An 11,131-nucleotide genomic window follows, 5' to 3' on the forward strand; every position below is an offset into this window, starting at 1 on the left:
TCTGGGTTACTGCAGGGGGCTCTCTTCTTCCACAGCCTGGTATCCCGGCACCACCTGGGACTTTGGCTCCAGTTCTTAAGCGGCTTTTGTCCCTCGCAGAATGTCGGCAGCAAGGAGCCATCTCTGGCTGGCTCTTCTGTGCCGACGCAGGCGAGTGGCCAGTCGCTGGTGTGATGCCTACGTAGCACCGGACCACGGAGATAGGGCACAGGATTCCTGAGGGGACAGGGCAAAGCGCGGGAGTGGAGCGGCGCTGGATGGGGACAGGCTTTCTCTGCTCATACAGCTAATAGACTAATTAGTGAGGAGCTCGAAACTTGGCTGTGTTTGTTGTCAAATGCAGGCCCCTTTCCAAGTGGTGTTAACAGCCTTCCCTTTTCACTCTGCGCACATTGTACAGCCAGGGCTTTTCTGCTGCTCCACAGAGGAGTCTTCTTTTAGTAATGGATATAGGCTGAATAGCTGTTGCAGCTATAGGTGACACCAGGGTCAGGAGCGAGGGGTGGCAGGGAGGGGGCAGGGTCCTGGGGCTGGGAGAGCAGTGGGAGGCTGGGAGAGGGGATGGAGGGCGCACCGACCCAGCCGTGCGTATCGTAACATGCAGCTGGGCTGGGGGCAGCGTGGGGCTGTGGGGACACTGCAGGCTGCCAGGGATCCAGGTACTTAGCCAGCCGAGCTTCCCAGGGACCTGTGATGGAAGGGAGGCGTGTCTGTAGGTGAGAGGGGAGTGCTTGGGCAAAGGTGTGCTTCCAAGCTAAAGGCATTGCTCCTTGTATGGCTCCTTTGCCCACTTCTAATTAAGATGCATTTAAATTGTTTGAACGATTCCTTTGATAAACACTCCCCTTTCACACAGGAGACAAAAAGTTCACAGAGGCGAAAGGCTGCCGGCGCTGGCAGGACGCTGGCAGCATGCGGGCGAGGGGCGGGCGAGCTTCCCCGCCACGCCGCTGCCAATGCAAATCTCCCGGCGCAGCTGAGCCGGGACCGGGGCAAGCCGGGAGGGTTTCCGCCGGGTTCCCACAAGCACAGGAGCGCTGCTGTGCCGGCAATCACGTCTGCCCGCGGGCAGCGGCCTTTGTAGGCGTCCCGGCTAATGGTTATGCACTGCCAGCCGGAGCAGGGACGCTCGCCACCCTTCCATCCGGACACCTGGCACTTCAGTTCACTCCGGTGTCCCAAATGATGTGCGTCCGACTCTCCAAATTCAGCTCCTCCTTAGGAGTGTTGTCCCTTGGGTCTCCCCGGTGTGCCTGAGACCGAAGTGGCTGGGGGCTCCTGGGTTGCTTGTCCCCCCCCAGGCCAGTGCTTTTTGTAGGGAAGGCAAGGGAGGGAGATGAGGGCTTTGCAGGAGTTTGCCTGCGACCCCAGCTGGAGGCAGCGTAGATAGATGCCTGCACCCCTGGCCATCCCTCAGTGCTCCACAGTGCCTGAAACAGGGTATAATTCACACCTTCACCACACACTCAACCAGCCAAAGGGAGGTGGGCACCTGCCAGCAGCCTACAAATATTATCTGGGTGTCACAGCAAATATTAGGCACAGGGCCTGGAGCGTGCCCAGCCTCCCCCTGAGCTCCATGAAGACTGCTTGCCCACGGCAGGCCTGGCTTTCCCACAGACATTTGCACTGACATGGCACCACTGCTGCTGTTTTCTTTGGATTGAGGCCAACTGCTTATGGAAAAGCAGCTGAAGCAGCAGAGCCAGCAGGTAGCACAGAGCTGGGCTGGGGGGAGTGCCCTGCCAATGCAATGGCTCACTTTCCTGGCGTGGCAGGGTGTAAGTTGCCCAAAACCTCAGATGCAGGATGGTGGTCATGACTTCGTGACAAAAGCCACGACTGAAAGAATTTGACATATTCACACTCATTCATGGGATGCTTGGAGCCAGAAAAGGCTTCTAAAAACATGTCTCCTCCTGCTGCCAGAGATCCAGGAGAAATGAACTCCCTTTAATAGCAGCTAGGGCACCTAATATCAAAACAGGTATTTGAGCCCTCTTACACCCTTGCCACTTACTGCCAGGCTTTTGCCTCTGTAAAATCTCTTTGAAGATCATGCAATGAGTACTCCATGCCAACCCAAATTTAGCCGGCACATGGCTGCCTGGGAGCTGGTGACAGTGTGTGGAGTGTGACTTGCCACCACATCATGCTGGCTGTGCTCATCTTCCCCAGCTGAGCCACTGACCCAGCTGCAGCGTGGCCAGAGACACTTCTGAGATGGCTGTGCAGACTGCTGGGGTGCTGAGCACTGGCACTGACAAGCTGAGGATCTCTATTTGGGCCTCAGGGCCAAAGTTTTCCATAAGCATCAGCTTCTAGCCTGGAAAATAAGTCTGGCAACAGGGTCAGGTTTCCAGCTGAGAAGACTGAATGATCTCACCACCAACTAGATTATTTCCAGAGTGACATTTCCCTAACGGAGTGCTCCAGTGCTAAGCTGCTCTGAAGCAGCACTGCTGGCACATGGCGAGGCCAGGCTGTTTCCCCGTGTGCCAGCTCAGCTTCATCATTTCCTTTGCTTATCCCCCCGCCCCACTGTGTGTTAGGGATTTCAGTGCATACACCTGGCTGTATTTGCATTTCCAGCTTCTTTCTATATTTGCCTCTCTGGGTCTGGATGTCTCCACCAGTTTTCTGAATGCTGGTAATTCCCACTCATTCATCTCCCTTCTAAGATCTGTTAAATTCTTTCATCTCTTAATTTGTTGCTCATTTGGGATCCAGGCCTAGAGGTTGAGCAACTGTGGAGGGATAATTCTGTGGTCCAGATAATTCTCAGTTTAAACAACCCCTGTAATTCCCTCTGAACAACCTCTTCCCTTCTGGTCATTTCAGTTTATCCCTTAATTTTTCTTCTTCTTTCTGCCTCTTCTCTTATCTGACCACACCACTTCCTACACTTTTCATTCCTGCTTCCTACTCATCCCAGCTTCCCACCTGCTACTTCTTGGCCCCTCTTCTTCCTCTTCCCCAGTGACCTGCTTGTTTCCCTGGTGGCAGGTTGGTTGCCACGTCACCCCAGCACTGTGCCCAGTGGTCTGAAATGAAGTCCAACACGCTTATGTTGGACCTTGCCATGTCTTGGCCAACAGGCCAAGATGCCTTTCCACTAGAACAGAACTGAACAGCCCACACATTTGGAGAGTTCTCCAGAGCTGGTTTGGACCCAGGAGCTTAGACCTTGTTTGCTCATCTATCCATCTTACCTGCTCTGCTTGGGCTACCTGGATCAAAGGCTCACTCTTCCTCACTGAGTGCTGCAAAGGCAGTTTGCAGGATGCAGTGAATGAAGGATGTGATTAGATCTGCCTCATTTGCCTCCACTGAAGGGAATGTGGTGGCAGCCCATTGCCAATCTAGCTTTTTCCAGTTTTATAGACAAATAATTACTCATCTGCTTCAAGAAACCTGGGATATTATTTGGCACCCCTTACTTTGCCGTGACTAGAAGTATGAACTATAAAATCTGAACTATAAAATCTGCTCTGTACATGATGTGCTAGGTGGCAGGCATGCTTCAGGGCAGGGGTGAGGGGCAGAGCCAGGGCCTCGGAGCTGGGCTAGAAAGCCACAGTGAGGACACAAAGTTGAAAATTGCTGCCTTCACACAGCAGTCTTTACGTGTCAAGCCTGCTTTTACACTTAATGCTCTTAAATGGTTTTGCTTTCTGATAGCCAGAGGCTGGATAGGAGCCTTCTATAGTGAGTAACTGGGAAATGAATAAAATATTTACAAACACAATTGATGTGAGCTCAGGAGCTGGTGTTCCTGCCTACCCATGACATTTGCCTCTCCCTGCCCACAGTCTTTTGTGTTTCCCCTGGCAAAGAGCCAGGGCTCTGTGACAATGCCCACTGGGCTGGTCTGCAAGTGACACCCAGCAAGGGGGGTAACTTGCTGCCCAGGAGCATCTCAGCACCCTGAAAAGGCACCAGCTACCCCCAAGCCCACATGCTACCGCTTCCTTGTTTTTTTTTCTGCTGCAGGATGAATATCTTTCCCAGAGATCTCAGCTGATGAAACCTGTTCCCTCTGTAGAGCAGTTATTTGGGTTGGCTATCCCAAAAGTGTGCAGATGGAGATGCGAATGGCAGAGAAACGCAGCTGAGAGGCGCTGGCAGCAGTTGTGACCCACAGGAGCTGATGCAGGCTCTATCCCTGCATGGCTACACTGTTGCCACCTCCCTGGAGACCAGAAGTGCTACGTGCTCTCCAGGACGTAGGGACACCTTGGCTGTGGCATTGGTATATTCTTAGTCGTGCCAAGGGTGGGTTTGACTAATCAACTTACTACGTGTCTGTTGTCCAGTGTGTGATATTCCAGGGACTTTCTGATCCCAGTGGTGTCACCCACGTGTGTGGAACTGTTACTGACAGTCGCTGACTCATGGGTACAGCACACCAACAGTCTCCAAAATATCTGGAAACCTCATCCATTTTCAGGAGATGAGGAAAAGAAGGAGACTAAGACTTAACTCCCAGTTGGCCTGTGATATGATGCACAGAGGTGCACATGAAGGAACCATATCTTCTGAAATGCCCCTCTGTCAGTCCTTCCCTTCCCTTCCCTTCCCTTCCCTTCCCTTCCCTTCCCTTCCCTTCCCTTCCCTTCCCTTCCCTTCCCTTCCCTTCCCTTCCCTTCCCTTCCCTTCCCTTCCCTTCCCTTCCCTTCCCTTCCCTTCCCTTCCCTTCCCTTCCCTTCCCTTCCCTTCCCTTCCCTTCCCTTCCCTTCCCTTCCCTTCCAATATAGGGGATATTGTGTGTGAGTGTGGAATATGAATATTGGATTATTTGGGAAGGCATTTTTGAGTGGGGGGTACAAATGAGACTTCCTTTTGCTGCTGAATTGGTGGGTGAGAAGTGGGATCAGGGCAGGACGCTCCCAAAGAGGGGTGCAGGGGGTTGAGCGGAGGGAAGGAGCTTTGGTGCTCTGTGGGAGCTGTTCCAGCCTGGGAAGCTCTGAAACTGCTGACACAAGCAGAAGGGAGCAGCAGCAGCAGCAGCAGCAGCAGCGTGATCCCCGGCACGGCGTCGCACACGGGCCAGCGGGAGGAGGTGTGTGGCCTTGGGACAGCGGAGGTCACAATCTCTCCCTCTCAGGTCAAAACTGGCGAGCCGGCTGGTGAGACACAGCCACACACCTGCCCGCTGGGGAGCTTGTGAGCACCTGGATGGCAGCGGCCGGGATGTGCTCGGTGGCACACGCTGTCCTTGGGGCTGGTGCCGGCAGCCCCCGCGGCCCAGCCCAGCCCGGGCCTGTACGCTGCCCCGCGCACGTTGCTGGCCGCACGTACAGGCCGCGGCCCAGAAGGGCTGGCAGAGGCCGTGTGTCCCGGGCTCCCAGCCGCCCCTGCCGCGCTCCTTGTCTGCCTGCCAGCCACTGCCCCATCGGCTTCCTCCCTCCCTCGCTCTGGCTCTCTTTTCGCTTCTTTTTTTCCCACTCGCCCTGTTGCATAAGGAGAGGCGGAGGGCACAGAAAGAGGCGATGCCAGCAGTGAATAGGAGGCAATAGGGGATGAGAGAAGGGTTGGGTATCACTGCTCGGTCTGTTTGGAAAGAGATGGGTGCTCATCCCACCACCACAATCCCTTCCAGAGAAGTCACTTCCTTCCCTCCTTCTGCTCTTTGTTTCATGCCACAAAGGAGGAGCGGACGGTGTCTGTGCCAGGCAGGGAGCATGTTCCCCATGGGGGGGCAGCGTGCTCCGAGCAGCTGCTGTGCCTACGATTGTGTCTTTGTCCCGGCTCCCACTGCCCAAAGCAGAAGGGTTCTGCTGCCAGGTGGGGCTGGACCCCTGGGCCTCTGCCAGCATGGACTAAGTCATTGCTTCCCCTCCTTTCCTGTGTCACATCAAGGCTGTGACACACAGCCCTGGGCAGCCTGGCCCGGATTTTGGGATAGGTGGCTGACCCGTCAGGACACTGTACAAAACACAGTGGTGGCTGGTGATGGGGAGCTCTGTGACAGAAACACAGTCAGATGTTAGCCCAAATGCTGGGTCTATATGTTGTCAACTCAAATGATGGATGGAGGATTAAAGGGACATGCCAGGACCCTTCTGGACATTAGTAGTGTGCAGGGATTGCTTAAATTCATGTTTGTTAGTGTTCCCTGTGATATCCAGGATGATGTCCCTCTTCTCGCTGTTCCTTCAAATTTCTGTCTCTTCTCCACCTTGCACCAAGTTGTTTTCCCCCAGCTTTTCCAGCCTGAGTTCTTTGCACTGATAGTGGGGAAGTTTATGCCTGTGTTGTTATGACCACAGGAAGGCAAAGGTACTATGGCAGACTCTTGGCCATAGTACTGTGCAAAGCCCTCTGATGCATTTTTCTCCATCTCTCCTTTGTAGGTGACCCAGGGCAGAAAGCAACCAAGTGGACTCTGACTCAAGGTTTGAGGGGGATCTATGAGTTTTGTTTTCATTAACCTGTGAATCCTGCTTACAGCAACTGTCACTGCCAGGCATCCCTGAACTGGTAATAATTAGCATTGCCTCCACGATTCACAGAAGGCTGATCAATCTCTGTATTATATTATATCATTATTAAGAAACCCATACTTTTATAGACAGTTATGATACACCTGGACCTAATTGGTCCTTTAATTAAAACACCATCACCATTGGCTAATTAAGAAATCACCCTATGGTAAACAAATCTCCATAACACATTCCACGTGTTCACAACAACAGGTGCAGCAGGTTAAGATAAGAATTATTTATCATTCCTTTCTCTGATCTTCTCACAGCCTTTCCCAGAAAGGCCTGGGAAAGTTATGTGTTGCTCTCTGTGGCCAGAGAGCTGCTGCCACAAGCAACAGCACAAGATACTCTTACTTTTTTTTCTTTCATTTTTGCCTTCCATTTATTTCCTTTCCAGAAACTGTGTCCTCTTGAGTTCTCTGGCTGGGAACAGTGAACTCATCCCTCATCTAGACAGGCTCAGGTTCTCATGGTCCCTGCCTTAGACTTCCCAATCACCCTACTGCTCACAGTGAGTCTCCCCCTGTTACTGAGAGAAAAGGTCAAGGGTATGATTTTTTTCTTTGCACCCTCTCATGGTGAATGTATCTTTCTGACTGTACCCCATGCCACCACCTCACTCGCCACGGGAATGTCTGCTCACATCCAACATGCCCACAGATGTCAGGGGGCAACTTGCCTCAGTGAGACCTCGTGCCAGCAATACATGTTGTGCCAGCAGCCTCAGTGCACCAGCGGGACTCACTCCCTGAGCATGTGCTCCCTGTGCAGCTTGCCCTGGCCACACTTACAGTGCTGGCCCCCACAGCCAGCCACATGCTGCTGTCACCTCCCCTGGTGCGTGTCTGAAGGAGCTGCTTAGTGACCTTGCCCGTTTTATTCCTGACTTGCTTAAAAATCAGCATGCCTGTATTCCCAGACACACTGCCCTGTGCTGGCACAGCAGTCTTACACACACTCCAGCACTTGTGGGTGCTGTTGGATGTAGTTCTGTGTCCGCAGCGTGGAGGTGCATCTCCCTTCCCTCAACCATGTTTCACCCTTGGCGTTTGTCTCTTGATTCTTTACCCCGAGGATGTTTCCCCTGAGCTCTTCGCTGGAATTGCTGGGCTCTGGCAACAATTCTGGGCTGAGCTCTGGCAGCAATTCCAGTCCCCTCTGATTTTCTTGCCCATGGAGATGGTGACCAGGGAGGCCACAGGGCTGACTGGGTGGTGGATGTCACAGATCACAATGGGCTCCGCCTCATTTTCCTCCTGAAACGAGCCAGTCTCTCGTTTCAGAGAAGTCTGTCCATTAACTCTCAGGGCTGGAGAGTACAATTATGTGTGCTCGTATAGCTTGAACCTTTCTAACCAGCCCAAGTCAGTGGTTTTCACCTTTTCATCCAGTCACTTCCTCTAAGAAAGGACACATCCGTTCTCTTTGAGTACAGATCTCACAAATGAGTACAAACCTTGCACATGCCAGCACTGGCTTTCTTCTGTCCTCATTCCCGGAGGAGAATCTCCTGGCCTGCACGTACGTTTGGCTCTCCAAAATCATATTTGAATGAAGAAAATCTTCCTTCAGCAGAAGGTTTGTGCTTTGCTAACAAAAGGAAATCCCTGAATTTGTTGATGTTCTTGGGAAACTTCTCCAAGTCCTTTTCTCTGGTACTGCAGGGGCAGTGTGGACAGTGCTGATTTCTTTATGAGAGCCCAGCGTGTCTCAAGCCATGCTCAAGGCTGCAGGTCTGTAATGAGGCCAGTCATTTGTTTGGGCTCCTGTGGATAATTCTGTTAGGGCCAAGCACTCTGCCAGTGCGCTTCTTTTAAGGACTGATTTTCTTTTACACAGTCAAGACTCAGACAGCCTATTATTAACCTCGGAGCCTGATGGCTTGCTTTGCATTCCCATTCTAGTCTGTGCTTCCACTGATTCCAACACCCAGCTACTGCACTTCCACGCAGCCCTGTTGCCTCCCTGCACTTGCTTTGAGCCCTGCCTCACCAGACCACCTCTGCCAATGTTGCACCTCAGTGAAACTTGTCGTGTCCTTCACCCATCTGTAGAGGAGAGGCCCTGTGAGGACAGTGTTAAGTTTTCAGTCACCCTGTCCCAATTACTTGTCCCAGCAATCCCAGGGAGTAGGGAAACATGGCCTTGCTCTTCTAGATGGGCAAAGAGACGTGGCAGCAACAAGTGGAAAACCAATAGCTGAGAAAAAAAAACTTGAATGCAAAGCTCCAGGGTGCCAGGCTTAGGTCAGGACAAATTCCACCAATCCTGAAGGAGAACAGTAGGCACAAGTGTGTATTTTACCCATACCCAAGCAGCAGTGTCACCACTGAGAGCAGGAAAGGATGAGGGGCTTTGCTAACAAGGGCTCATAATGAGGCTGTGCCTGAGCTCCTGCTTAAAAAGTCCCTTGACGTGTGGGGAAGCAAACAGCAGTGACCATAGCAGGGCAAACCTCAGAGACCACGGGAGGTCTGAGGGTGCCAGGCAAAAGAAGGGCAAGCCTTTGCCAACATATCTCCGTGGAGAGGTGAAGCAGGCATCCAAAAATAGCCCACCCTGCTGCCAAGAGCAGTGAGCCTTTGATAAACAGTTTAAAAATAACCTCAGTGGGAAAGACATTGCAGCTCCCTCCATCAGAACTGAATTTGTGGCCTGTTTGCACTTCCATGCCCCTGCCAGCTTGCCGTGGAACATGTTGCTCATGTGATGCCTGCTGCCTGCAGATGCTGGCCCTGGCTGGGCTGTGGGCAACCATGAGGGACTGGGAAGATGCTTGGCTATATTTTGCTGCTGCAGAAAGGGTTTGTCCTGGCTGGAAGCAGGAGCAGGGAGGCAGTCTGATGGGGACGTGCTGGTCAGAGCTACAAGGTGCTTTTTGTTTTGCAGCTTCCAGTCCTCCTGTTGACATGAGGGGATGGCTGGTGTGGGTGTCAGGCAGAGAGGGGAAAGTGCAGGGTGGTCTGCCACAGGAAACTGGAGCTAGATGAGCCAAGGACCAGCATGTCCTGGAGGACCCTTCCTAGGAAAGGGGAGTTTTGGGGACCCTGTCCTTTGTGTGCCCTCACCCAGCACTGGGACAGGGAGCAGGGAGAGAGGAACCCTCCCTACCACCTCTCCACATCTCCAAGATAACAGTGCAGGCCGTAGCCAGGAGATCATATTGGGATGCAGCCCCATTCGCACCTGGCTGCCCTGGGACAGCAGCACCTCTCTCTAGGGAAATTGGGATTTTGTGGGCTGGTTCTGCAATGGGGGATCTCAAAGCTCTGGTCCCCTGCCCAGGAAGCCCTGGCACACAGCAGAGCACTCACATGTGCTGTTGGACACCGTGGCCACAGTGCTCTATGAAGGGACAATGCCTTATCCCCCTTAGCCCAAGGCCAGCACACACCCCTTCCTCTGGGTTCAGGACACAGACCCTGTCCTGCCTCCTGCCCCAGCTCTCCGGCAAGGCCCTGTCCACAGTAGGGCCTGGAAGGAAAAAGATATATACTGACAGAAAAATCTCCTACTTGGAAAAGTTATTGTATTTCTCTGGTGGGTGGGGAAGAGCGTGATGGAGGTGGGGCAAGGCAGGGGCCGACAATCCTTCTCCAAACGTTGTCACTCTTGTGCAGTGATCCTTGGAGAGCCCTTGCCGTTCTGCTGCCAGCAGGCAGGAGCCAATTAAGGGCAATTAGGGTGGAAGCGGAGAAGGCGCCCCTTTAGCTGCCGCCAGAGCGGCCACTGGGAGCGCTGGCACGGCTCCACTCCGTAAGGTTATTAGAGTTCTCCCACTTCTCCTCCATATTGTCCTTGGAAGAGATGCTTCGGAGCTGTCTGCTCGCAGCAGTGAGATGAAAGGGAGACACCCTTTGATGTGACTGCCCATTCACACAGTGCCTCTGAGGGAATCAACCTGAGCCCTTGTGCAGCACCTTCCACACTGTTAATCACCCAGGCAGGTGGGTTACCCTGGTGTCTGAGGTCTCCCAGGGCACACGTGGCCTCTTGCCCCACATAGTGAATCCTTTTCCATGAAACAAAATGCAGCAGGCAAGAGCAGAGAGCAGCAATGAGGACAGAGGGCTGGCCCATCTCCATGAGGAGAGGAAGAGAGGCACAGGTGACAATAAGTGGCCTGACTGCTGCCATACTGGCCATGCCTTGGTCCCAGGGCTCTTCCTGGGTGCCTGCATGGTCCACATCTGGATACTGGTAATCTTAAAGCCTCCCTCTTATCTGCATGTACTGCCATACCACATCAAACCATATGGAATGACAGTGGCTGAGCTTCTAACAATCTTCTTGCCTATTTTGTCCCAACATTTGCAAAATCCCCTTCTTTGGCCATCCCCTTCCTCTCCTACAGCTCAGCCAGCTGAGGAACAGCAGAAGCAGAAGCTGGGGCAGCTCTGTGATGTGTCATGAAGGCTACTAGGTTTGCAGGAGACATGGTCCTTCCAGTCCCAGCTCTGCAGGCCTGAGTACTCAGTGCCTCTGGGCACCAGTGTCCTGCCAACACAAAGATCCCACCACAGCACAGAGTTTCCTAATGTGTTGCCCAGAGCACCTTTATTCCTTTCCTCCTCTCCATTCTGCTTCTTGGACAGTCCCTTTTCCTCCCTAGGGGCCACACCTCCCCATCCTTATTTTCCCAC

At 53.1% G+C, this 11,131-nt stretch overlaps 1 long non-coding RNA gene across 9 annotated transcripts in view; it reads left to right on the forward strand.

Moving 5' to 3' along the window:
• The window catches only part of LOC135297267 (uncharacterized), a 35,430-nt gene that overhangs the window by 21,493 nt on the left and 2,806 nt on the right, over positions 1-11,131 (forward strand). For 6 of the 9 annotated variants that reach the window (XR_010359313.1, XR_010359306.1, XR_010359307.1 and 3 more), the window contains one exon: positions 6,357-6,398. The exons of 1 other annotated variant lie outside the window; for it this stretch is intronic. This is a non-coding gene — a long non-coding RNA (uncharacterized LOC135297267). Of the gene's footprint in view, positions 1-6,356; positions 6,484-11,131 lie in introns of all 9 variants that reach the window. 2 more of the 9 variants (XR_010359308.1, XR_010359309.1) reach the window with 1 other exon arrangement.

This window comes from Passer domesticus, chromosome 3, assembly GCF_036417665.1.
Source record: "Passer domesticus isolate bPasDom1 chromosome 3, bPasDom1.hap1, whole genome shotgun sequence".
NCBI classification, from domain to species: domain Eukaryota; kingdom Metazoa; phylum Chordata; class Aves; order Passeriformes; family Passeridae; genus Passer; species Passer domesticus.